Genomic DNA, 27,587 nt, shown 5'->3' with positions numbered 1-27,587 from the left:
AAAGACGAGACAACACTACAGCCGAGTGCAGAGTAAGCGATATTTGGAATGGATCGGTAGCCATTTCTGTACTGAGTATACTGGGCATTGGAAGTTAGCCCTTTGAACAATGTGGAAAAAGCTGATGATTCTTTACAGTTCAATATTGAATACCCCATTGATTGGGATTATGCCATCTAGCATGGGGGTCCAAACATTTGAATTAGGTTACATTTGTCAGTAGTAGGGTTTGACTTTACCTGATGTGCCTCGTAATTGACTCATCTTGACTTTTCAATACTGAGAAATGTTTGGACAACAAAGGCTGAAGGTGTCAGAAAAATTCTAGCCTTTATCCTCGAATAGCCCAAACTAAACTAAGGGTGGCAGAATCCAGGAAAATGTCCTTTCTTTCTCTCTCAAATGTCAGGGGGATTGATTTCAGTATTCAAAATGGCTCCTGACCATTGTTTTGTTCAATTGGAAAGGTCACAAGTACACTAATGAGGTGCAGGGTGGGAAAATAACAAGGCTCTCCACCTACAGACACCTCCCCATGTCAACGCAGGTCATCTGCAGCATGATAAAAACCTCAACAGAGGAGTGGAAAATTTCTAACAAAAATATTTCTGCCAGTCAGTCCAACCCAGAGACCTGATTGTATTGGAACGGTATCCTTGCTTATAGCGTGGGTATTCTGTCATACAATGAGGAAATATTGACTGGTTGACTGGTTTCTCGACAAGTTTCTTGAACAAAACAGGAAAAGACTCCGTAGGATGGATGTTATGGTACACCATACTAAGCTTTGACAATGTTACTATGCTCGTCAATGCACTTGGTTCTTAAGGAATATAACAGGTGTAAGTCCAGCATAATTACTTTCCAAATGAGAAATGGGAGGTGCTGTCGACCTTAGCACTACTCTCTAGTGAAACCAAGATGGATAAACAGTAGACCAGTCCACCACTCACATTGAAAGGAATCTTGTATGATATGAATTGAAGGTTTATTGATTAATCATCAGTGAGAATGCTTTATGATGCCTGTGGCTCCTCTGGCTCTTGATGACTGATTTAACAGTTACGTTGAACTATACGGGAGTAGATCAGTCCAGCACCCACATCGAAATGCATCTTGGATGATATTTATGTCATTTAGCAGACAATCTTATCTAGAGTGACTTACAGTAGTGAGTGCATACAGTACATTTTCATATCTGTTTGTACTGGTCCCCCGTGGGAATTGCAAGTGCCATGTTTGTTTGAATTAAGACATTTTGATGGTTAAGGGTAATTTTGTACACTTCAAGTAGCATCACACATGATACCTGTGTTTTCTATTCTTTAGCCTCTATGCAATCCCTTTGACATTTGTAGAAGCACATAATACAAATGATGGTATTCTAAATGAAATGATAAAATATAGACACCTCACATTCCAATTGGCTCATCCTCAGCTCTGGCATCTTCCCAATATTTGGAACCAAGGAATGATCACCCCAATCCACAAAAGTGGAGGCAAATTTGACCACAATAACTACCGGGGATATGCGTCAAAAGTAACCTTGGGAAAATCATCTACATTATCATTAACAGCAGACTAGTACATTTCCTCAGCGAAAACAATGTACTGAGCAAATGTCCAATTGGCTTTTTACCAAATTACTGTATGACAGACCACGTATTCACCCTGCACACCCTAATTGACAAACAAACCAAAAGAAAGGCAAAGTCTGCTCATGCTTTGCTTTGCCCATGATTTGCTGATTTCAAAAAAGCTTTTGAATCAATTTGGCATGAGGGTCTGCTGTACAAATTGATGGAAAGTGGTGTTGGGGGAAAAACATACGACATGATAAAATCCATGTACACAAACAACAAGTGTGTAGTTAAAATTGGCAAAAAAAACGACATTTCTTTCCCACAGGGCCGGGGGGTGAGATGCAGGTTAAGCCCCACCCTCTTCAACATATATATCAATGAATTGGCGAGGGCACTAGAACAACCTGCAGCACCCGGCGTCACCCTAATAGAATCTGAAGTCAAATGTCTACTGTTTTCTGATGATCTGGTGCTTCTGTCCCCAACCAAAGAGGGCCTACAGCAGCACCTAGATCTTCTGCACAGATTCTGTCAGACCTGGGCCTTGATGGTAAATCTCAGTAAGACAAAAATAATGGTGTTCCAAAAAATGTCCAGTTGCCAGAACCACAAATTCAAATTACATCTAGACACCGTTGCCCTAGAGCACACAAAAAACTATACATACCTCGACCTAAACATCAGCGCCACAGGTAACAAATATGTGAACGATCTGAGAGACAAGCCAAGAAGGACCTTCTATGCCATCAAAAGCTACATCAAATTTGACATACCAATTAGGATCTGTCTAAAAATACTTGAATCAGTTATAGAACCCATTGTCCTTTATGACTGTGAGGTCTGGGGTCCGCTCACCAACCGAGAATTCACAAAATGGGACAAACACCAAATTGCGACTCTGCATGCAGCACTCTACAAAAATATCCTCTGTGTGCAACTTAAAACACCAAATAATGCACAAAGACCAGAATTAGGCCAATAACCGCTAATTATCAAAATCCAGAAAATTCTACTACCAACTAAAAGAAAGTGATTCCCAAACCTTCCATAACAAAACCATCACCTATAGAGAAATTAACCTGGAGAAGAGCCCGCTAAGCAAGCTGGTCTTGGGGCTCTGTTCGCAAACACAAAAAGACCCCACAGAGCCCCAGGACAGCAACACAATTAGACCCAACCAAATCATGAAAAACCAAAAAGATAATTACTTGACACATTGGAAAGAACTGAATAAACTAGAATGCTATTTGGCCCTAAACAAAGAGTACACAGTGGCAGAATACCTGACCATTGTGACTAACCCAAAATTAAGGAAATCTTTGACTATGTACAAACTGAGCATAGCCTTGCTATTGAGAAAGGTCACCGTAGGCAGACCTGGCAGGCTATGTGCACACTACCAACAAAATGAGGTGGAAGCTGAGCTGCACTTCCTAACCTCCTGCCAAATGTATGACCATATTAGATACACATATTTCCTTCAGATTACACAGACCAACAAAGAATGTGAAAACAAACCTGATTTTGATAAACTCCCATATCTACTGGGTGAAATACCACAGTGTGGAATCACAGCAGCAATATTTGTGACCTGTTGCCACAAGAAAACGGCAACCAGTGAAGAACAAACACCATTGTAAATACAACCTATATTTATGTTTATTTATTTTCCCTTTTGTACTTTAACTATTTGCACATCATTACAACACTGTATATAGACATAATATGACATTTGAAATGTCTTTTTTCCTTTGGAACTTTTGTGAGTGTAATGTTTACTGTTCATTTTTTCTTGGTTATTTGACTTTTGTTTATCATCTATTTCACTTGCTTTGGCATTGTAAACATATGTATCCCATGCCAATAAAGCCCCTTAAATTGAAATTGAATTGAGCGAGTATTGAGAGAGAGAGAGTGAAAGGTGGCTATTCCTGTGATGAAAGTGTCATTTGTCACATAATTTGGAATATTATTGACAGTTGAGGGATTATGGGTGCTGGGGTATTCTGGTACGTGAAACCATAGCTTGATGTTGACTGTCTGTCATGCTATTTAATTCTCATAACAAATCCTAGTATGACGTTTGAATCAGTCACTGTATGGAATGAACATAGCAAATAAAAGCTACATTACGACACACATTTAATTATGAACTGTTCTTTGAATAAAACAAATGCTGATGGTTAGTGGTGATTCTGACATTTTCTTGACAGTACACTTCAAGTAGCAGTCACATGATAGCTGTGGGGGTGCTTAAGTTGTTGTCAAGCAGCCTCTCTGCAATCCCTTTGACATTTACAGGAGCACATAATACAAAGACAGAAGGTGGCCCTGTTATGTGTAAGTACAGGCACAATACTATACTTATGCCATTGGGAATAATTCATTCTCACGAAGGAGTAAATATTCTATGTTTCAATATGATAGCTATCAAGGAGAGTGAGAGAGTGTGTGTGAGAGAGAGGGCTACTCCTGTGATGGAAGTGTCAATTGTCACATAATTTGGAATATACTTGACACAGTTGAGGGATTATGGGTGCTGGGGTATTCTGGTGGGTGAATCCATAGCTTGATGTTGACTGTTTGTCATGCTATTTTATTCTCATACCAAATCCTACTATGACGTTTGAATCAGTCACTGTATGGAAAGAGCTCAGAATATCCACGGTTAAACCTCCACAAAACTCAGCAAGTGTTCAGATTCTCAACCTAAAATATATTTTCTGAAGTAGGACACATCTGGATATTCCGTTCCGGTGGCATGGGTTCTTTAGCAAATGACTATGAATTAACAGACTTGTTTCCTAAAACTTGTCAATACTAAACATCATATTAACGTGTGGGACATTAATTGTGTGACAGGAAATAACTAGCAGGTCTATTTCGCTCCAGCAGCTAGAATTTGTCCATCCACAATTCAACTGTGGGAACATGGCGGCTTTCAACACCAGACAACAGAAAGAGCTGACTGCTACTATACGAGAGATTGTTCGTGAGGGGTTTGCCCTCAACTTACAATTAAAACCAGTAAATTAATCATTGGCAGAGCTCACTATGGATACCTATTCAACTAAAGTGGAAAGTCTGGAGAAGACAGCCAATGTAACAGAGGTACAGTACGACTCCATGACCTGGAAACAGCGCAAGCTAAGTTGGAAAGATCATCAAAGTCCTAATAGAAAAAACGGAATCCCTTGAAAATTCCCGTAAATTCAATTTGCGGGTCTCAGGACTTGAAACTGGTGTGGAATTGGGCAACCCAACTTCTTTCATAAGTAATATTTTCTGTGAACTGTTCGTGCAGGAGAAGCTGAATTCCATGCTGCTGATTAACATCGCGCACCGCACGGGTCAACTCTACAACTGCTCTTGCTGTATGATTGTACGGATCCACAGCTTTGAAGTCAAGCGGGAATTGTTTGCCTTGCAGCGGAAACCGGGGGTCTGACTATGCAGGGAAGAGGATCAGCATCTACCCAGACCTGACAGCCGAAGTGCTAAAACAAAGGGAGACTCTAAATGAAGTGAGATCCCATCTAAGCCAGCTATACCTGAGATGTGGCTTCATCCACCAGGAAAAACTCATCTTGACCTTCCAGAACACAACACACACATTTTCCACTGCAGAGGAGGCTCAAGACTTCTTTTAGAAGCACATCAAACCCAACACACAAGGGGACAAGCTGACAGATGGTACCCCATGGCTGGCTCATTATTCAGGTATGCTATCCATGCACAATCACGCAGCCTAGCCTATGGCTACGATGCTGCCATCAGCATAAGACTAGGATGAGGACACCTCTCATGTTTGGGTACAAAGAACAATATAACTATTGATGCTGAGCATTGAACTTGTTATAATTATTTTGCCTGTGTTCCAGGACATTTACACAGTGATGACACCATGCCAACTAATGAACAATGCACCATATATGGAGGTGTCATACATACTGGGACTGCTTTCTTGTGTGGCTACAGTGCATTGAATCTATTTGGGCTAAATATGGCAATATAAGTTGGTAGCTATTCCTCTACTATTTTTTATTTAATTTTGTAGTTATATTTTTTGCTACTGGCAATAAGAGATGGCCAGTCACATATCGGCAACTACTAGAGAATTGATTTTTTGCTTTTACATTTGCATTTTAGTCATTGGACCCTCTTATCTAGAACAACTTACAGGAGCAATTTGTTTTTTTCTTCTTCCCGTTGATTCCTGTCCCCCTTTTTGCACATACCCTGTTCTTTTTGTGTGTGCATAGTATATAGAACTTAGAGGGAAAATGAAGGTTTAAGGTAATTCAAAGCATATTGCTAATTATAAATGAAGTTCATGGATTAAGTGCTATTGGTCCTACAGCTGTCCTATTTTTTAGTCAAAAATAGATCTTCATTTATTATTAGCAATATGCTTTGAATTACCTTAAACCTACATAGTTATGTCATATCTTCTTTTTGTTTTCATTATTTACATGTATTTTTATTACCCACTCTTACCCGTCAAGTTAACTGTAAAGGTCTGAATTGGTTACTTATTTCATGTTTTACTTCATTATTATCATTTTATTTTCTTAATACCTTCAGTCCCAAAGAAATGCTGCTTAAGAAATGTAATGTTTAAGGCTTCCAGTCGCCGTTATGCTGCAACCTTGTAATGATAGTGCAGGTCGGGGGGAACCGGGGAGGGGGGGCTGGGGGCTAGGGAAGAACGGGGCAGGGAAGGGGAGAGGGGCAATGGCCTTTAGAGAGGATCTTCTGAGTGGTGAGCCACCAATGGGTGGGTTTCCCTGTGGGTCCTGCTTTTTATTTTACATCCATGGGCTTATCAAAAGTAAAGATAACAATTACATTTTAGAAAAACAATGGCAACTCTAGCTATTTTCTCGTGGAATCTGAAAGGCCTCAATAGTCCAATTAAATGTTCCAGCTGTCTTGATAGTCCAGCAAGAAACCATATTGATATAGCAATTCTCCAAGAAACACACCTGCTCCAAATTGACGCACAAAGAATAGAGAACCATTTGTACAAACTGGCTGCTTTTTCATCAGCTCCAAATAAAATTAAGTGTGTAATCATAATGATACATCAGAAACTCAAAATCAAATCAAATTTTGTTTGTCACATGCGCAGAATACAACAAGTGTAGACTTTACCGTGAAATGCTTACTTACAAGCCCTTAACCAACAGTGCAGTTCAAGAAGAGTTAAGAAAATATTTTACCAAGTAGACTAAAATAAAAAGTTATAATAAAAAGTAACACAATAAGAATAACAATAACAAGGTTATATACAGGGGGCACCGGTACCGAGTCTGTGTGCGGGGGTACAGGTTAGTTGAGGTAATCTGTACATGTAGGTGGGGGTGAAGTGACAATGCATAGGTAATAAATAGCAAAAAGGGAGGGGGGTGTCAATGTAAATTGTCCGGTGGCGATTTTATTATTTGTTCAGCAGTCCTATGGCTTGGGCGTAGAAGCTGTTGAGGAGCCTTTTGGTCCTAGACTTGGTGCTCCGGTTCTGCTTGCCGTGCGGTAGCAGAGAAAACAGTCTGACTTGGGTGACTGGAGTCTCTGACAATTTTTAGGGCTTTCCTCTAACACCGCCTTTTGTATAGGTCCTGGACGGCAGGAAGCTTGGCCCCAGTGATGTACTGGGCCATTCGCACTACCCTCTGTAGCGCATTATGGTCAGTTGCCGAGCAGTTGCCATACCAGGCAGTGATGCAACCGGTCAGGATGCTCTCGATGGTGTAGCTGTAGAACCTTTTGAGGATCTGGGGACCCATGCCAAATCTTTTCAGTCTCCTGAGGGGAAAAAGGTTTTGTCGTGCCCTCTTCACGACTGTCTTGGTATATTTGGACCATGATAGTTCGTTGGTGATGTGAACATCAAGGAACTTGAAACTCTCGACCCGCTCCACTACAGCCCTGTCGATGTTAATGGGGCCTGTTCGGACCACCTTTTCCTGTAGTCCATGATAAGCTCCTTTGTTTTGCTCACATTGAGGGAGAGGTTGTTGTCCTGGCACCACACTGCCAGTTCTCTGACCTCCACCCTATAGGCCATCTCATCGTTGTCGCTGATTAGGCCTACCACTGTTGTTTCGTCAGCAAACTTAATGATGGTGTTGGAGTAGTGTTTGACCACGTAGTCGTGGGTGAACAGGGAATACAGGAGGGGACTAAGTACACACCCCTGAGGGGCCCCGTTGTTAAAGATCAGCATGGCAGATGTGTTGTTGCCTACTCTTACCACCTGGGGGCGGCCCGTCAGGAAGTCCAGGATCCAGTTGCAGAGGGAGGTGTTTAGTCCCAGAGTCCTAAGCTTAGTGATGCGCTTCGTGGGCATTATGGTGTTGAATGCTGAGCTGTAGTCAATGAACAGCATTCTCACATAGGTGTTCCTTTTGTCCAGGTGAGAAAGGGTAGTGTGGAGTGCGATTGAGATTGTGTCATCTGTGGATCTGTTAGGGCGGTATGCGAATTGGAGTGGGTCTAGGGTGTCCGGGAGGATGCTGTTGATGTGAGTCATGACCAGCCCTTCAAAGCACTTCATGGCTATGGACGTGAGTGCCACGGGGCAGTAATCATTTAGGCAGATTACCTTCGCTTCCTTGGGCACAGGGACTATGGTGGTCTGCTTGAAACATGTAGGTATTACAGACTTGGTCAGGGAGAGGTTGAAAATGTCAGTGAAGACACTTGACAGTTGGTCAGCGCATGCTTTGAGTACACGTCCTGGTAATCCGTTTGGCCCAGCGCTTTGTGAATGTTTACCTGTTTAAAGGTTTTGTTCACATCGGCTACCGAGAGCATTATCACACAGTCATCCAGAAAAGCTGGTGTTCTTGTGCATGCTTCAGTGTTGCTTGTCTCGAAGTGATTATAAAAGGCATTTAGCTCATCTGGTAGGCTCGCGTCACTGGGCAGCTCACGTCTGGGTTTCCCTTTGTAGTCCGTAATAGTTTTCAGGCCCTGCCACATACAACGAGCGTCAGAGCCTGTGTAGTAGGATTCAATCTTAATCCTGTATTGACGCTTTGCTTGTTTGATGGTTCGTCTGAGGGCAAGCTGGATTTCTTATAAGCGCCCGGATTAGTCTCCCGCTCCTTGAAAGCGGCAGCTCTAGCCTTTAGCTTGATGCGGATGTTGCCTGTAATCCATGAACTTCTGGTTGGGATATGTACGTACAGTCACCGTGAGGACGTCGTCGTCAATGCACTTACTGATGAAGCCGATGACTGAGGTGGTGTACTCCTCAATGCCATTGGATGAATCCAAGAACATATTACAGTCTGTGCTAGCAAAACAGTCCTGTAGTGTAGCATTGCGTCATCTGACCACTTCCATATTGAGCGAGTCACTGGTACAGAGGACACGGGAGAGCTTTGTATGCATCTTTGTGTGTGGAGTAAAGGTGGTCTAGGATTTTGTTTTCATTGGTTGCACATGCTGGTAAAAATTTGGTAAAACTGATTTAAGTTTGCCTGCATTAAATTCCCCGCCCACTAGGAGTACCACTTCTGGGTGAGCATTTTCTTCTTTGCTTATGGCCTTATAGAGTTGGTTGAGAGCGGTCTTAGTGCCAGCTCCATTCTGTGGTGGTAAATAGGTGGCTATGAATAATATAGATGAGAACTCTCTTGGTAGATAGTGTGGTCTGCAGCTTATCATACTCTACCTCAGGCGAGCAATACCTCGAGACTTCTTTAATATTAGACGTCGCGCACCAGCTGTTATGGACAAATAGACACACACCCCCACCCCTCGTCTTACCAGAGGTAGCGTCTCTGTTCTGCCAGTGCATGTAAAATCCTGCCAGCTCTATATTGTCTGTATCGTCGTTCAGCCACGTCTCGGTGAAACATAAACTGTTACAGTTTTTGATGTCCCGTTGGTAGGATAATCTTAATAATAGGTAATCAATTTCATTTGCAATGATTGCACGTTAGCAAGAAGAACGGATGGCAATGGGAGTTTACTCGCTAGCCTACGGATTCTCAGAAGGATCCCCGATCTGCAGTCCTTTTTCCTGCGTCTTTTCTTCACGCAAAAGGCGTGGATCTGGGCCTGTTCCAGTGAAAGCAGGATCTTTTTCATCGGACTCGTTAAAGGAAAAAGTTTCTTCCAGTCCGCGGTGAGTAATCGCTGTTCTCATGTCCAGAGTTATTTTTGGTCATAAGACGGTAGCAGCAACATTATGTACATAATAAGTAAAAAAACAAGTTACACAAAACGCAAGAAAAATAACAAAATAGCACAACTGGTTGGGAGAATGTAAAACGTCAGCCATGTTCTTCGGCGCCATCTTAGGATCTGCAGAGCGATCCTTGGTAAAGGTGAAGACCAAAAAGGCAGAATCACTTCCCTTAAATGTATCCATAATAAAAATAAAATTGCCTTTATAAATGTGTACGCTCTAAATTGATATGACCCCCCCCCCCCCCCCCTCAAAAAAATATTCTCAGAATAGCATATTGTTAGGATGAACTGAATTCCAACTAGTTAGCGGGACAGACTTGAATGCCATTTTGGACTTGAGGGACAAATCTAATAAGACCAACTACAATCCACAGGCAATTAATGCTTTCTAACAAATACTCTCTGATTACAACCCCTTTGATGCCTGGCAAACTCATAACCTCAAAGCCAAAGAGTACACTTTATATTCCAACAGGCACAAAACATTCTACCCAATCGATTTAGTACTATTATCTAGTCCTCTATTTTCTTTAATCAAGAAAATCAAAATTCAACATATGAGCCTATCTGATCATCATGCTTACTACTGCCAGTTACACATTTTATAACCACTAAAAGAGACACAAGATGGCGCTTTAATGTTTACTTACTACAAAATCCTACTTTCTATGAACAACTTGAAACTGAATTGAATTAACTCATAACGATTAACAAACATTTAGTCGATGATCCTCAGATGTGACGCCATCAAAGGTTTTATTAAAAACAATGCAACTGCATTTGCATCTGGGCTGAATAAATCACAATTAAAGAAGATATTAGAATTGGAAAAAGTTGTTAATGATGTTACAATAGAGTTCTCAATAAACAATTTCTTGGCTAACAATCTTCGCAGTAACGATCAATTAGTGGATACCGCAACCATTGAATCTGAATCAGGTGAGTTACTATCAGAACCCAAATTAATCAACTCAAGAGTCTATTAAGAATTGTACACCTCTGATTGTAAATCCAGACCAAGCCAGATTGAGTCCTTTTTAAAATATATAAGAACTCCTCTTCTCTCAACTGAGGAAGCTGGTTTCCTGGGAGCCCAAATCTCTCTCCATGAATTGAAAAGGGCATTGGATAGCATGAATAAAGGCAAATCACCTGGTTTGGTCGGTATTCCTCCTGAGGTCTATTTAACTTTTTGGAACCAATTAAGTCAACTATTACTCAATGATTAACACAGGCGTTCAGAAAGGTTAATTTGGAATGGATGTAAATACAACACTAATTTAGCTTTAATTAAAAAAAGGTAAGGACACCACCCAGTGTTTTCACTATCGCACCACATCTTAGATTTTTCTTCGATTTCTCAACTGTGCTGTAAACCTTTCTATTCTCACTGTTTCTACAGATGGTAAATTAAAGATTAAAATGTTTACTAAGAGTATTGTTATATTATTAATATATTAACTATGGCTCTTCAAATCACCCAGCAGTGCTATTTGCAGAGTTAGCTCTAGGTAAATGTTGCATTCTTCAGCCATTTTCTGAACCTGTCTTTACTTATGGAATCCTAATAATTTCTCTTTTAAAATATTTAGGAATGGATATTTTACCTTCTTTAGGTAAAACCATTGCAAAAAAATTCAACAGAATGCTCAAATTAATTAAATCAGACCTCAGGAGATTGGACTAACATTGCAGTCGCTCTAACCGGCAGAATTTCAATTGTGAAAATGAATATATTACCTTGGTTGAATTTTGTGATCTTAATGCTTCCTATGTCTCCCCCTTCTGGCTATTGGGATAGAATCCACAGTACATTTTCAATATTTATATGTAAAGGTAAGAGGTCCCGGATTAAACTAACACATTTACAGAGAAGGAAAGACGCAGGAGGGATATCCGTTCCAAACTTTAAATTGTATTTCCAAGCACTAACATTTCACCAAATTATAAATTGGTTTAGACATGACTCTTCCACTCCCTGGCTGAGAATAGAGATAACTATGATGGCTCCCATTGCCCTGGAAGAAGTGGTGTTTATTGATACTGTATATCTCTTAAACAATGTAAACTACACTTTGGCCCTATTATTGCTCATACAATTTATATTTGATGCAAAATGTAAAAACTATGCAACTGGGAAACTACAGTAAATTGCACGCCCATACTCCAATATTTAACAATACTGCCATTCACATCGCCCCAATGGTCCCAATGTGGTGTCCGTATCCTTGGTGATATCAAGGATAGTACTGGATTGAAGACATTCCAAGATCTGAAAGAAGAATTTATATTACCAGGTACTGTAAGTCAGGAGATGGATGGATGGGAGGGGGACTGATAAGCAACCTCAGTTGCTGGGTGGGATGGTAGGGGGTGGGAGGCATGCTTTCTTCAGGTCGGGAGGTGGGGGGGATAGGGCAGATGAAGCTGTGGGAAGAGGGAGGCTCGGCGGGGGTTGGGAAACATTGTTTCCGGCTGGGAGGGTGGATGTGGACAGAGGGGATGGGGGAATGGGTTGGGGAGGGGGAGCCTTTTTAGTTTATTTTCCGTGAATACAGAATATTATAAAACTGTTGAGGCTGTTCTGTCTTTGTATTCTGCCTTTGTATTCTGCCTTTCTATTCTGTCTTTGTATGCATTTCTCTGATCGTTTGATGTTGTTGTAATAGCCCTCAGGAAAGTATGAAATATGAAATGCAAGTATTATAACTGAATGTATTAATATATCTGATTCAATACAATGTTGAATGTTATACCTGCACCTGTAACCCCCTTCTGAAAAAATGTGGACACCAAAAAAATGTAATATGATTTCTCTTCACCTCGTGCGATTGGGCTGATAAAAAGTGTTGAAGCTTCATATCAATTCACAGTGGTGCTTTGAAACCAGACTACTGCAACAACAGTGGAAGACATTCAATTTCATGGTGGGTTCTGAACAGTTCTCCTCGCTGCAGCTAATTCAGACCTTCCCTCATACCGAACCTTGACCCAAGCCAAGTCATTACTTCTTTGATTTCAGCAAGTCAATATCGGTGCCCTTTTATCTTTAGGCTGTCGGCACCACAGGAGGCTGCTGAGGGGAGGACGGCTCATAATAATGTCCGGAACGGAGCAAATGGAATGGCATCAAACACCTGGAAACTTGATACCATTCCACCAATTCCACTCCAATCATTAACACTTGCCTGTTCTCACCAATTAAGGTGCCAATAACCTTCTGTGGTCAATAATGTAATTCACCGGCATATACGTATCATATTTCTAGGATAATAGTATTGGTATCTACACTATATATGCAAAGGTATGTGGAAACCCCTTCAAATTAGTGTTATTTTAGCCACACCTGTTGCTGACAGGTGTATATAATCGAGTACACAGCCATGCAATCTCCATTGACAAACATTGGCAGTAGAATGGCCTCACTGAAGAGCTCAGTGACTTTCAACGTGGCACCGTCATTGGATGCCACCTTAAATTATTTTACATTTAGTTAACTAGGCAAGTCAGTTAAGAACAAATTCTTATTTACAATGACAGCTTACCCTGGCCAAATCCAGAAGTCGCTGGACCAAATGTGCGCTGCCCTATGGGACTCCCAATCACGGCCGGATGTGATACAGCCCGGAATCAAACCAGGGACTGTAGTGACGCCTCTTGCACTGAGATGCAGTGCCTTAGACCGCTGCACCACTCGGGAGCCCAACAAGTCAGTTTGTGCCCTGCTAGAGCTGCCCCGTCAACTGTAAATGCTGCTATTGTGAAGTGGAAACGTCTTGGAGCAACAACAGCTCAGCCACAAAGTGGTAGGCCACACAACCTCACAGAACGGGACTGGCGAGTACTGAAGCGCGCAGCCCATAAAAATCGCCTGTCCTCGGTTGCAACACTCACTATCGAGTTCCAAACTGCATCTGGAAGCAACGTCAGTACCAGAACTGTTAGTCGGGAGCTTCATGAAATGGGTTTCCATGGTCGAGCAGCTGCACACAAGCCTAAGATCGCCATGCGCAATGCCAAGCATCGCCTGGAGTGGTGTAAAACTCGCAGCCAATGTACTCTGGAGCAGTGGAAATGCGTTCTCTGGAGTGATGAATGACACTTCACCATCTGGCAGTCCGAAGGACGAATATGTGTTTGGCAGATGCCAGGAGAACGCTACCTACCCCAATGCCTAGTGCCAACTGTAAAGTTTGGTGGATGAGGAATAATGGTCTGGGGCTGTTTTTCATGGTTCAGGCTAGGCCCCTTAGTTCCAGTGAAGGGACATCTTAACACTACAGCATACAATGACATTGTAGACGATTCTGTGCTTCAAACTTTGTGGCAACAGTTTGGGGAAGGCATGAGGGTGCCCCGTGCACAAAGCAAGGTCCATACAGAAATTGTTTACCGAGATCGGTATGGAAAAACTTGACTGGCCTGCACAGAGCCCTGACTTCAACCCCATCGAACACCTTTGGGATGAATTGGAACGCCGACTGCGAGCCAGGACTAATCGCCCAACATCAGTGCCCGACCTCACTAATGCGCTTGGGTCTGAATGTATGTTCCAACACTTAGTGGAAAGCCTTTTCAGAAGAGTGGAGGCTGTTACAGCAGCAAAGAGGGGACCAAGTCCATATTACTGCCCATGATTTTGGAATAAGATGTTCGATGAGCAGGTGTCCACGTACCTTTGGTCATGTAGTGTATGATGATGTACATTTTGTAAATGCCAAGATTTACAAATCTGGTCTTTATGACCTATTAGCCTCTGCGGGGTTGACACAACCGGATGTTCTGGTTTTCAGTGGAAATGGAAGATAGAGCCTGTGACGTGACGTTAACAAGGCGATGCTCCATCTTAACTTCTCCTCCACATTTACTGGAATGGTTGAACAGTGCAGAAGAGAACCTCTCATGATATTTTTTTATATTTTCGTCAAGATCTAGGGAGGATCTAGTTACAGGTATTTATTTTATGCCTGCTACGTTAGGTTAATCCCCTATAAATCTTCGGAACAATACCAAACTGTATCATCATGGAAGCCAATGAACCCAAGCATAATGCCTTACAACCACACAAAGACAAAACATACCAGGCATGTGAGGCTACCCAGCTACAGTATGAGCATTCCCTCAACTCCACAAAACAACTGTTGTGATCTTCTGAAGAGGAGTGTTTGTGTATCAGAGATCAAATATGGGATTGATAGCTTAGTGACACAAACTCTAAATAGGACTTGAGTGCTGAATCACAAGATTCAAAAGCAGCATTTTAACTAATTGCAGATAAATACATGATCTGGGATACCCTCAATGATAGTCCAAGGAGGTTATCTGGAAGTCCAAATAAGTAATCTGGGATACCCCCACTGACGGTCCAAGGAAGTTATGTGGACATGACACCTGACATATATCCCAGATCACTTATTTAGACTTCTGGGTAACTTCCATGGACCATCAGTGGGGGTATCCTAGATCACTTATTTGGATATTATGGGTTGGAGTGGGCGTGGTGCAGTACCCAGATCACTTTCTTGGACCCCCAGAAAAGATTGAATCATCAGTGGGGGTGTCTCAGATCATTTATGATATTATCAGTAAATCCAAGTCATTGATCTGGGATACCCCCCACTAATCATCCAGTCTTATCTGGGGGTCCAAGGAAGTGATCTCACATTTACTATTTACATTTACATTTACTATAAATAGCCTTTTTGAACCTCAAATACACTACAAGTTTTACATTTCCTGCATTGCAGATTCTCCATGCGTGGGCTGAATGTTCCTCCTTTTATTCCACTAGGGTCTTCTATAGCCAGCCATCCACATTTTGAAACAGTTTGATATTTGGTTCATGCTTGTCAGTGACTCTGATCATGTTTAATCCAGTCTCTCTGTCTCTCTCCCTCTTCTCTATCTTTTCTCACTCTCTGTTTCTCTATCTGTCCTTCTCTAATGCCTGTGCACATGTGAACGCGCAGGCACACGCACACGCGCACACACACACACGCACACACCTCTCCCTTTCCCTTTCACTCATACAGACTCCAGCAGTAATTTCAACAGATAGCCACCGTCCTGTGTCAGTAGTAAACAGTTACAATATAAAGGTTTATGAATGTAGTTATGTTCATTAGCAATTATTAGCGCATAGGCATGTCATGCGTTAATCGTATAATTTGTAGCATAAAAATCATTCAAAATGAAATGAAAATGTATATGATACATTTCAATAGTTATCTGTTAAGATATTCCTCTGTAAGTACCGTATGCCTTAATCCAAATACTGTGACTGCCAATTCTCTTATTCAATCATTCTCACTTAACTTAGAATTTTAACCAGATACAGTATGATCAAGATGCCATTGTGTTCCAGTTCAGAGAATATTGTGCAATTGAATAACTGGATTCCTGTTATTCATCACCAGCAACTAAACTGCTCATTAAGTTAACCTCATTAAATTAACTGAGTACACAACAAATCATTAAGAGCCTGAAATTGATTGAGATAATTAAACAGAAAGTCATCCACATGACATTTAAGCCAAGTCAGTTAGCATTATGTTCAGCTCTGCATTAAAAATGCAGCCAAACTGCACTTTATATAAGACTGTTAGTCACATTACAGTATAATACCCGATACAGTTTGTATTTTTCTGTCTTATGCAGAGGTTATTGGGCAATAAAATAACACTTGATCTCGTGGACCATCTTAAACACTTTATTGACGTAGGTTAAATAAAACAAGTCCACATTCAGTATGTATTATCATTCCAAGAGCTTTAATTAAAGCTGCCTTTATACTTCTATTATCCTGTTTGAGTGAGGAGACATAATAGCTAAAAATAAAAGTTCCATCCCTTCTCTGCATACTCAAAATGCATAATGATTAGTGTCCAGGGGGAAACAAATGGCTATTTCTTGCTTTTGTGACATTACTGTATTGATTCCTGTAATGAATAACATTTCATTAAATCATGGATTGTTCTGTCATTTCAAACGAGAGAGTCTAATTTAAAGTTCTCTGCAAGGCATTAAAGCCCAATCGATATAGGGCGGGTTATTGCTGAGCTGTTGAGGGATGGCTGGGAAAGTGATTAGTTTGATGTGTCTCAGCAAAACAACCAAGCTTGATAAATTGCTACGTCTGTGTCATTATCACTGCTTGCACACATTCTTTAATCTTGATACTTGCCAGTTACACTAAACTTCCTCAGAGTAACCCCTCCACTGCCCCCTCCCTTCCCCATCCATGAGATTGATATTAAAAGAGAATAAGAAATAGTAGAGGTTGTCAAAGGCAGGATGAGTCACAACGTTAACACAACAGACACAGCATAATAACACTCATCAGTCATTCCCTGAATGCATTGGGAGTAGACACAGGTCCTTTGTCTGCTGTCTTCCTTTCCTGATCAAACAACACAGACAAACACCGGTCAGCCTCAGGACCGCCTTTCTGAGGCATGATGGCTCCAGGCATGACCTTGGCTCCAGGCATGACCTTGGCTCCAGGCATGACCTTGGCTCCAGGCATGACCTTGGCTCCAGGCATGACCTTGGCTCCAGGCATGACCTTGGCTCCAGGCATGACCTTGGCATGGTTCACGCTGACGTGATATACTAAAAGTTCCATTCTGGCCGTGGGTGAGTGTTACAGTATCTTGTGCTGTAGCTTGCTGCTGGCCAAAAGCTGCTGTAATCTCTGTTCTTCTTCCACAAAAATGGTAAAAAGTAAGGTAACACTCTACTTGACACCCAGTGTCATAACACGTTTTGATACGGTCATAACCATGTCACAATATGTCATAACGGCTGCCATAACCTGTCATAATATGGTCATAACACTGTCATGACCCATATATGTACACCTGTTGTGACTCATATCTGATGACACTCATACTTATACCCTCTTGAGGTTTGAGGACACTACTACTTTCGGTAACACTTTACTTGACACCCAGTTTCATAACACGTTATGACATGGTCATAACCATGTCATAATATGTCATAACATCTGACATAACTTGTCATAGGCTGTTATAATATGGTCATAACACTATTGTGTTATTTTATGGCTGGATATGACACCTACAAATATTTAGATGGCACCGGAGAAGAAGGCTGACGTTTTACGTGTTCCTAACCAACTTTTTTGTTAGTTTCTTTGCGTTGTTTGTAACTTGTTTTTTTAAACTTATTTTGTACATAATGTTGCTGCTACCGGTTCTTATGACCGAAAATAACTTCTGGACATCAGAACTGTGTTTACTCACCATGAACTGGCAGAATACTTTTTTTCCTTTAACGAGTCCGATTAGCCCGACGTGAATGACATAATGCTTTCCCGGGACAGGCCCAGATCCCCGTCATTTGTATGAAGAGAAGGCGGAGAAAAAGGGTCCGGAGGTCGGGGATGCCTTCTGAGAATTGGTAGGCGATCGAATAAACTCCCACTGTTTTCCTTTCTGCTAGTAAAAGTGCAATCTTTGGAAAATAAATCGATGACCTACACGGAAGATTAAACTACCAACGGGACATTAAGAACTGTAATATCTCATGCTTCACGGAGTCGTGGCTGAATGACGACATTATCAACATACAGCTGGCTGGTTATACACTGTATCGGCAGGATAGAACAGCGACGTCTGGTAAGACAAGGGGCGGCGGACTATGTATTTTTGTGATTAACAGCTGGTGCACGATATCTAAGGATGTCTCGAGGTTTTGCTCGTCTGAGGTAGAGTATCGCATGATAAGCTGTAGACCACACTATCTAGACCACACTATCTGTAGACCACACTATCACTATCTGTCTTCCAAATGGACAATGACCCCAAGCATATTTCTAAAGTTGTGGCAAAATGGCTTAACAAAGGAAAAGTATTGGAGTGGCCATCACAAAGCCCTGACCTCAATCCTATAGAAAATTTGTGGGCAGAACTGAAAAAGTGTGTGCGAGCAAGGAGGCCTACAAACCTGACTCAGTTACACCAGCTCTGTCAGGAGGAATGAGCCAAAATTTATTGTGGGAAGCTTGTGGAAGGCTACCGGAAACATTTGACCCAAGTTAAGCATTTTAAAGGCAATTCTACCAAATACTAATTTAGTGTATGTAAACTTCTGACCCACTGGGAATGTGATGAAAGAAATAAAAGCTGAAATAAATCATTCTCTCCACTATTATTCTGACATTTCACATTCTTAAAATAAAGTGGTGATCCTAACTGACCTAAGACAGGGCATTTTTACTAGCTAGGATTAAATGTCAGGAATTGTGAAAAACTGAGTTTAAATGTATTTGGCTAAGGTATATGTAAACTTCTGACTTCAACTGTATGTTATATAAAAACAGTTTAAATTGACCATATTAAATTGTCATTGTAATCACGCACAAATTGATGTGATACATGCACCTACCCCAATGCTCTGTTGCTGATGACTGGGATGAATGCAGGAGCAGTTTTCAGGAGCAGGTCAAGACACCCTCTTTTTGGCTGATGACAGATATAAGGGCCTATACGTGATAGGCTTATCTGGCTTATATGATTATGATGGTCATAATGCTTCCTGACAGTGTCATAAAGTGTGTTATTTTATGGCTGGTTATGACACCTACACATTTATTCCAATTAAATATACATATATGTGTTATGACAGTGTTATGACCATATTATAACAGGTTATGTCAGATGTTACGACATGGTTATGACCATGTCATAACATGTTATGACTCTCAGTGTCAAGTAAAGTGTTTACGAAAGTAGTAGTGTCCTCAACCCTTGCCACATGTTCGACTGACAAGGACAAAGTGCCCTCAGTCTCTGTCAGTTTTGACCAAGTGCTGCTGGCTAAGTGCTGCTGAAGACAGACAGACAGACAGACAGACAGACAAAGGGGGTATAAATATGAGTGCCATCAGGCTCAGTATCGAGAAGGGTTGATAAATCGAACATGCTCTTGTGATGAATTGGCAGCTTCATGAAGAGCTTAATAATCAGAGCTAATTGCTCTGTTCATAATGGACTGATTGGGATCCATAAGGGCTTGGCAGTATGGAGTGACAACAAAGGTAATCAAGCTCATCTCAAATCCATTTTTTATTCATGGATAAACCTACTTGATCTTTCATCTAAAAAAATTGCTGTCCCACTATTCAATAAAACAGTTTAAATATGTCTGTCTGCTTCTTTCGGGTTCTCAGGTTCTTGTTTTTGTAGCAACCTTTAATTGCTGCAATGGAAGAACCAGATACATCAATGCCTCTATGTAATCCAACTGACGTTCTGTCAAGAATATAACCTAATAGATGCTCCAGATCTCAAGTCTAAACAACAACATCCTCAATGAAGAATTTGATGAAAAGCAAATTGAGAAGTATCTAAAGCTGTCAGAGATGCTTTGGGCCATCAACGTAGCCCTGACATAAATAGCACACATACTCAGTGAGTAAGTATTGCAAGGGGACTGCACATAAAGTATAAGATAGATTGGGCCCACGTTGTGACTTCAGATAAGCTTGTGAAATCATGCCTTGATGTCAATGGGAGATATGTAAGTCTATCCAAACTAATCACATATCTGACATATTTGGCTTCATGTAATGTGTCTGCCAATGCAACAGTGTCCCATTGCAACTAATCAAGAGCAAGAGGGGTTCAACAGGGACAGATCATGTTCTGTTCAGTGTCCATCTGAGTCCTGCCATATTTGGTGAAGAAATACAACTGCTTAAAATGCCAACTGATAATCTGATAAGACACTGGGGTGAAATTCTTTGACAACATGTTTGGAAATGTTCTGAAATACAGTAACAGACTGTTACTAGTAGGTTTTGCTCATAACATCTATTTTGTTTTTCAGAACCACAAAACACACCGAGGTAAAATAATAGACAGACCAAGCTTAATATATTCCATGAGAGTAGCATGCCATGGTGTGGCCATGCTTCAGTTATCATTGTGCAAAAACAACTTGAGTTGCATGTTTACTCCCTTTCATATAAATGCTCTCAGAAAAACAGCGTTGAACTTAAAATCAAAAACCCTGGTCAGCTCAGTGCCGGAAGCGACAGAACGGTAGATGGTGAGCTTCTTCTACCGACAGGATACAGAAGCAGAAAAACACTTTACACTTTAATTTAGTGGTTTCCAAAGTCACCCTGGTATTCACATTCTGAGCAATTTCAGCTAAGGATCACAGGGTGAATGAGACAGGGCTTTTAATAATGGCAAGGCGACCGGAAACATGACCGAATACAAACAGTGTAGCTATTCCCTCCGCAAGGCAATCAAACAAGCTAAGCGTCAGTATAGAGACAAAGTAATTGTCGCAATTCACCGGCTCAGACACAAGGCGTATGTGGCAGGGTCTACAGTCAATCACGGATTACAAAAAGAAAACCAGCCCCGTTGCACACACTGACGTCTTGCTTCCGGACAAATTAAACAACTTCTTTGCTCACTTTGAGGACAATACAGTGCCATTGACATGGCCCGCTGCCAAAACCTGCGGGCTCTCCTTCACCGCAGCCAACGTGAGTAAAAGATTTATACGTGTTAACCATCGCAAGGCTGCCGGCCCAGACGGCATCCCTAGCCGCATCCTCAGAGCATGCGCAGATCAGATGGCTGGTGTGTTTACGGACATATTCAATCAATCCCTATCCCAGTCTGCTGTTCCCATATGCTTCAAGAGGGCCACCATTGTTCCTGTTCCCAAGAAAGCTAAGGTAAATGAGCTAAACGACTATCGCCCCGCAGCACTCACTTCCGTTACCGTGAAGTGCTTTGAGAGACTAGTCAATGATCATATCACCTTCACCCTACCTGACACCCTAAACCCACTCCAATTTGCTTACCGCCCAAATAGGTCCACAGACACAATCGCAATCACACTGCACACTGCCCTAACCCATCTGGACAAGAGGAATACCTATGTAAGAATGCTGTTCATTGATTACAGCTCAGCATTTAACAACATAGTACTCTCCAAACTCGTCATTAAGCTCGAGACCCTGGGTCTCGACCCCGCCCTGTGCAACTGGATCCTGGACTTTCTGACGGGCCGCCCCCAAATGGTGAGGGTAGGAAACAACATCTCCACCCCGCTGATCCTCAACACTAGGGCCCCACAAGGGTGCATTCTCAGCCCTCTCTTGTACTCCCTGTTCACCCATGACTGGGTGGCCATGCACACCTCCAACTCAATTATTAAGTTTACAGATGACACTACAGTGGTAGGCTTGATTACAGACAACGACGAGACGGCCTACAGGGAGGAGGTGAGGGCCCTCGGAGGGTAATGTCAGGAAAATAACCTCTCACTCAACGTCAACAAAACAAAGGAGATGATCGTGGACTTCAGGAAACAGCAGAGGGAGCACCCCCCTATCCACATCGACGGGACAGTAGTGAAGGTGGAAAGCTTTAAGTTCCTCTGCGTACACATCACAGCGCTCACAAACTTTTACAGATGCACAATCGAGAGCATCCTGTCGGGCTGTATCACCGCCTGGTATGGCAACAGCTCCGCCCACAACCGTAGGGTTCTCCAGAGGGTAGTGAGGTCTGCACAACTAATCACCGGGGGCAAACTACCTGCCCTCCAGGACACCTACACCACCCGGTGTCACAGGAAGGAAAAAAATATCCTCAAGGACAACAACCACCTGAGCCACTGCCTGTTCACCCCGCTATCATCCAGAAGGTGAGGTTAGTACAGGTGCATCAAAGCTGGGACCGAGAGACTGAAAAACAGCTTCTATCTCAAGGCCATCAAACTGTTAAACAGCCATCACTAACATTGAGTTAGTGATGCCAACATACTGACTCAAATCTCAAGCCACTTTAGTAATTCAAAATTGGATGTAATAAATGTATCACTAGTCCCTTTAAACAATGCCACTTTTATCATGTTTACATACCCTACATTACTCATCTCATATGTACAGTCGTGGCCAAAAGTTTTGAGAATCACACACATATTGATTTTCACAAAGTCTGCTGCCTCAGTTTGTATGATAACAATTTGCAAATACTACAGAATGTTATGACGAGTGATCAGATGAATTGCAATTGATTGCAAAGTCCCTCTTTGCCATGCAAATTAACTGAATCCCAAAAAACATTTCCACTGCATTTCAGCTCTGCCACAAAAGGACCAGCTGACATCATGTCAGTGGAAGTATACCAAACTTTTTTTGATATACTCAAAGGACCATTATTAGCATGTTTAACCACTCCTATTTAAACGGTAGATTATCGGACACGCAACAAGAAGGTCTGATTTCATTATTACTGAAACTGGATCCAAGTGGTATATATAAAGATCCAGTCCATTAAAAAAATTGGAGGCCTTTTACACTTCAGTGTTGTGATGCAAAAATTCTAGCTAAATGCTTGGCGCATAGAATTAAAAAGGTATTGTCAGATATTATTCATCCTAATCAAACAGGTTTTTACATGGACAATACATTCAAGATAATATAAGACAAGTACAGGACCAGACCAGGTATTCAAAACCAGGCCAGGTATTCATAGCTGATTTTGAAAAGGCTTTTGATAAAGTACGACTGGAGTTTATATATAAATGCCTACAATGTTTCAATTTTGGCGTATCTCTTATAAAATCGGTTAAAGTTATGTACTGTATAGTAGTAAGCCTAGGTGTAAAATAGTAAATAATGGCTACATCTCAGAAAGTTTTAAACTGTCAAAAGGAGAAAAACAAGGTTGTCCACTAACTGCATATCTATTTATTATTAGGGGCGGCAGGTAGCCTAGTGGTTAGAGCATTGAGCCAGTAACCGAAAAGTTGCTAGATGGAATCCCCGAGCTGACAAGGTAAACATCTGTCATTCTGCCACAGAACAACAACAAGATAACCAACGTAAAACATACGGGGTCTGGAAAATGTATATAGGTTCAGACATTTTGTGAAATAGCACAGTTACAAATAGAAATCAAACTGGATGAACATCAGAAATAGAGGAAGGACTAAAAACAAACAAAATATAACTATTGTAAAATAGATTTTGTCTGTAAAATGTGTATAAGATGTATAAACTGAAGGTAGAAGCCTAAGTGTTATTGTTTACCAGAATACTCCAAATGGGGGAAGGGTGGTAGGGTTTGCGGGGAATAATAAAGGTATATTCCAAAATAAGTGTGTATATGTATGTATGTATGTGTATGTACGTATATATACAGTGGGGCAAAAAAGTACTTAGTCAGCCACCAATTGTGCAAGTTCTCCCACTTAAAAAGATGAGAGAGGCCTGTAATTTGCATCATAGGTACACTTCAACTATGACAGACAAAATGAGAAAAAAAAATCCAGAAAATCATATTGTAGGATTTTTAATTAATTTATTTGCAAATTATGGTGGAAAATAAGTATTTGGTCACCTACAAACAAGCAAGATTTTTGGCTCTCACTGACCTGTAACTTCTTCTTTAAGAGGCTCCTCTGTCCTCCACTTGTTACCTGTATTAATGGCACCTGTTTGAACTTGTTATCAGTATAAAAGACACCTGTCCACAACCTCAAACAGTCACACTCCAAACTCCACTATGGCCAAGACCAAAGAGCTGTCAAAGGACACCAGAAACAAAATTGTAGACCTGCACCAGGCTGGGAAGACTGAATCTGCAATAGGTAAGCAGCTTCGTTTGAAGAAATCAACTGTGGGAGCAATTATTAGGAAATGGAAGACATACAAGAGCACTGATAATCTCCCTCGATCTGGGGCTCCACGCAAAATCTCACCCCGTGGGGTCAAAATGATCACAAGAACGGTGAGCAAAAATCCCAGAACCACACGGGGGGACCTAGTGAATTACCTGCAGAGAGTTGGGACCAAAGTAACAAAGCCTACCATCAGTAACACACTACGCCGCCAGGGACTCAAATCCTGCAGTGCCAGACGTGTCCCCCTGCTTAAGCCAGTACATGTCCAGGCCCGTCTGAAGTTTGCTAGAGAGCATTTGGATGATCCAGAAGAAGATTGGGAGAATGTCATATGGTCAGATGAAACCAAAATATAACTTTTTGGTAAAATCTCAACTCGTCGTGTTTGGAGGACAATGAATGCTGAGTTGCATCCAAAGAACACCATACCTACTGTGAAGCATGGGGGTGGAAGTATCATGCTTTGGGGCTGTTTTTCTGCAAAGGGACCAGGACGACTGATCCGTGTACAGGAAAGAATGAATGGGGCCATGTATCGTGAGATTTTGAGTGAAAACCTCCTTCCATCAGCAAGGGCATTGAAGATGAAACGTGGCTGGGTCTTTCAGCATGACAATGATCCCAAACACACCGCCCGGGCAACGAAGGAGTGGCTTCGTAAGAAGCATTTCAAGGTCCTGGAGTGGCCTAGCCAGTCTCCAGATCTCAACCCCATAGAAAATCTTTGGAGGGAGTTGAAAGTCCGTGTTGCCCAGCAACAGCCCCAACACATCACTGCTCTAGAGGAGATCTGCATGGAGGAGTGGGCCAAAATACCAGCAACAGTGTGTGAAAACCTTGTGAAGACTTACAGAAAACGTTTGAACTCTGTCATTGCCAACAAAGGGTATATAACAAAGTATTAAGAAACTTTTGTTATTGACCAAATACTTATTTTCCACCATAATTTGCAAATAAATTCATAAAAAATCCTACAATGTGATTTTCTGGATTTTATTTTCTCATTTTGTCTGTCATAGTTGAAGTGTACCTATGATGAAAATTACAGGCCTCTCTCATCTTTTTAAAAGGGAGAACTTGCACAATTGGTGGCTGACTAAATACTTTTTTGCCCCACTGTATATGTATATGTATGAATGTTTAAGTGTATATACAGTTGAAGTCGGAAGTTTACGTACACTTAGGTTGGAGTCATTAAAACTCGTTTTTCAACGACTCCACAAATTTCTTGTTAACAAACTGTAGTTTTTTCAAGTTGGTTAGGACATCTACTTTGTGCAGGACACAAGTCATTTTTCCAAAAATTGTTTAGAGACAGATTATTTCACTTGTAATTCACTGTATCACAAATCCAGTGGGTCAGAAATGTACATACACTAAGTTGACTTCTCCTTTAAACAGCTCGGAAAATTCCATAAAAGGATGTCCTGGCTTTAGAAGCTTCTGATAGGCTAATTGACATCAGTTGAGTCAATTGGAGGTGTACCTGTGGGTGTATTTCAAGGCCTAACTTCAAACTCAGTGCCTCTTTGCTTAACATCATGGGAAAATCAAAAGAAATCAGCCAATACCTCAGAAAAAAATTGTAGACCTCCACAAGTCTGGTTCATCCTTGGGAGCAATTTCCAAATGCCTGAAGGTACCACGTTCATCTTTACAAACAATAGTACGCAAGTATAAACACCATGGGACCATGCAGCCGCCATACCGCTCAGGAAGGAGACGCGTTCGGTCTTCTAGAGATGAACGTACTTTGGTGTGAAAAGTGCAAATCAATCCCAGAACAACAGCAAAGGACCTTGTGAAGATGCTGGAAGAAACAGGTACAAAGGTATCTATTTCCACAGTAAAACGAGTCCTATATCGACATAACCTGAAAGGCCGCTCAGCAAGGAAGAAGCCACTGCTCCAAAACCGCCATACAAAAGCCAGACTACGGTTTGCAACTGCACATGGGGACAAAGATCGTACTTTTTGGAGAAATGTCCTCTGATCTGATGAAACAAAAATGGCCATAATGGCTATAATGACCATCGTTAAAGGGGAGGCTTGCAAGCCGAAGAACACCATCCCAACCTTAAAGCACGGGGATGGGAGCATCATGTTGTGGGGATGCTTTGCCGCAGGAGGGACTGGTGCACAAAGCCCTGACCTTAATCCTATAGAAAATGTGTGGGCAGAACTGACAAAGCGTGTGCGAGCAAGGAGGCCTACAAACCTGACTCAGTTACACCAACTCTGTCAGGAGGAATGGGCCAAAAATCACCCAACGTATTATGGAAAGCTTTTGGAAGGCTACCCGAAACATTTGACCCAAGTTAAACAATTTAAAGACAGTGCTACCAAATACTAATTGAGTGTATGTAAACTTCTGACTCACTAGGAATGTTATTAAAGAAACAAAAGCTGAAATAAATCATTCTCTCTACTATTATTCTGACATTTCACATTCTTAAAATAAAATTGTGATCCTAACTGACCTAAAACAGGGAAGTTTTACTCGGATTAAATGTCAGGAATTGTGAAAAACTGAGTTTAAATGTTTAACTTTTTCCTAGCCACCGTGCTTCTACACCTGCATTGCTTGCTGTTTGGGGTTTTAGGCTGGGTTTCTGTACAGCACTTTGATATATCAGCTGATGTAAGAAGGGCTATATAAATAAATTTGATTTGATTTGATTAATATTAGCGAACTAGCTATCGTTAGCATCAGCCACTTAATCAAATCAAATTTAGCTAATGTTAGCAACAACAAACAGGAATTCATAACATTTCATACCCATTTCAAATTCGTAACATATTGTACGAATTACAATTTTCCTACAATTCGTATTTTATTGTACAACCGCTATTACATTGGTAGGCCAATGTAATGTCACCTAACGTAACATATACTAAATGGTGTAGCACGGATTTTAGTAACATCACCATAGAACACCTGCTTTGACATTGAGAGTTGAAGTGTCCTTCCAATGCAAAAGGTTCAGTCTGATGACTTTATTTACAATGCCTGAGCTGTTTGCTCGAGGGGATTTGAAGCTGTATAGTTAGAGAAGTTCTCTGAGAAGTTAACTGTGGGTGTCCATTAAAATGAATAAACAGACTGTCAAGGTGGAACAGTTC

Source organism: Salvelinus alpinus, chromosome 13, assembly GCF_045679555.1.
Source record: "Salvelinus alpinus chromosome 13, SLU_Salpinus.1, whole genome shotgun sequence".
Taxonomy (NCBI): Eukaryota; Metazoa; Chordata; class Actinopteri; order Salmoniformes; family Salmonidae; genus Salvelinus; species Salvelinus alpinus.
Note: the sequence above shows the minus strand (reverse complement) of the source record.